The following is a 1858-nucleotide window of genomic DNA, read 5'->3' on the forward strand; positions in this document are numbered from 1 at the left end:
CCTGTCTCCTTCCTCTTTCTATCTCTTTTACCACCTGCCTCCTTCCTTTTTCTATTTCCCTTTTTACCACCTGTCTCCTTCCTATTTCTATCTCTTTTTTTACCACCTGTCTTCTTCCTCTTTCTATCTCCCTTTTACCACCTGTCTCCTTCCTCTTTTTATCTCTTTTTTACCACTTGTCTCCTTCCTCTTTCTATCTCCTTTACCACCTGTCTCCTTCCTCTTTCTATCTCTTTTACCACCTGCCTCCTTCCTTTTTCTATTTCCCTTTTTACCATTTGTCTCCTTCCTCTTTCTATCTCCTTTACCACTTGTCTCCTTCCTCTTTCTATCCCCTTTACCACCTGTCTCCTTCCACTTTCTATCTCCTTTACCACCTGCCTCCTTCCTTTTTCTATCTTCTTACCCCCTGTCTCCTTCCTGTTTCTATTGCCTTTTTACCACCTGCCTCCTTCATTTTTCTATTTTCTTTTTCGTTATCTGCCTCTTACTTATTTCTATCCCTATTGTCCCACTTGTCTTCCTCTTTCTATCTCCCTTTTACCACCTGTCTTTGCATATTGGCTAATAAGGGGAGACATATGTATTTTGTTCACAAAAACAAATTTCTAGTTTTTCTTTCTTTCCGTCTACTTTTTTCGGAATTTATCTCGCTTCTTTCTTTCTCTCTCTTTTTACCTGCCTCCTACTATTTCTTTCTTACTTTTCTAATTCTCTTTTCAATTTCAATTCGGCTACCTATTTCCCAACTCCTTATAAAACTTTTCTCATAAGCAATGCGTCCCGTCCATTTTACGCCTGTCTCCTAACCCCTCCCCTCCACCCCCCTCGTCTCTTTTTTTCTTTTCTGCTTTCCTTCCTTTCGTCTTTCTTTTTTCTTTAATACAAAAAAGAACACAAAGTATACAGACGCACAGATGAGAATTAAAAAGAAGATATCTCATTTATTCATGCAAAAATATTGTAGCACAGACATTTGGACTTGTTGGCAAAATCACGGGCTCACATGAACATTACTCTACATATGTGTATCAATGCAGGGATGTAAAATAGCATTCATAAGCGAACAAAATACACGCGGAAGATTTGAATGAAAGCAAATAATAAACTACACTGGATTGTATTCATAAAAAGATACTGTACACGGAAGAGAACTTTATATACAAAGAACGTACGCAACACAGATCTAGAGATTACGATGTCACTATACACACACTGTAGGAGGGGTTTAGAGAGGGAACGCTGTGAAAGTCAATCGCTAAAAGCTGTGGCGGATGGAGAAAACCATCTGTTGTGGGGACAAGGGGGATACATTTTTTTTCAAAATTTCGTCGAATTTCAAAATCGGGAAATTCTGAAGCAAAGGGGGTTGGGGTTGGTATATGTTGTCTTGGAGCTCAGAGAATCTCTCAATCTCTCTGGACCAAGTATTGACATGATGCATAGGAAACGGAACACGGATCTAAGGTGTCATCGTCAAACAAATGTAAAAAAACAAATACAATGCAGCTGTGGTATTAATAAACATATATAATACAATACATACAATGAAGCTGCGGTATTCAGTAACGAATATAATACAATACATACAATGTAGCTGTGGTATTAATAAACGAATATAATACAATACAAACACTGTAGCTGTGGTATTAATAAACGAATATAATACAATACAAACAATGAAGCTGTGGTATTCATAAACGAATATAATACAATACAAACAATGTAGCTGTGGTATTAGTAAACGAATATAATAGAATTCATACAATGTAGCTGTGGTATTAATAAACGAATATAATACAATACATACAATGTAGCTGTGGTATGCATTAACGAATATAATACAATACATACAATG

This window comes from Mizuhopecten yessoensis, unplaced genomic scaffold, assembly GCF_002113885.1.
Source record: "Mizuhopecten yessoensis strain PY_sf001 unplaced genomic scaffold, ASM211388v2 scaffold6505, whole genome shotgun sequence".
Lineage (NCBI taxonomy): Eukaryota > Metazoa > Mollusca > Bivalvia > Pectinida > Pectinidae > Mizuhopecten > Mizuhopecten yessoensis.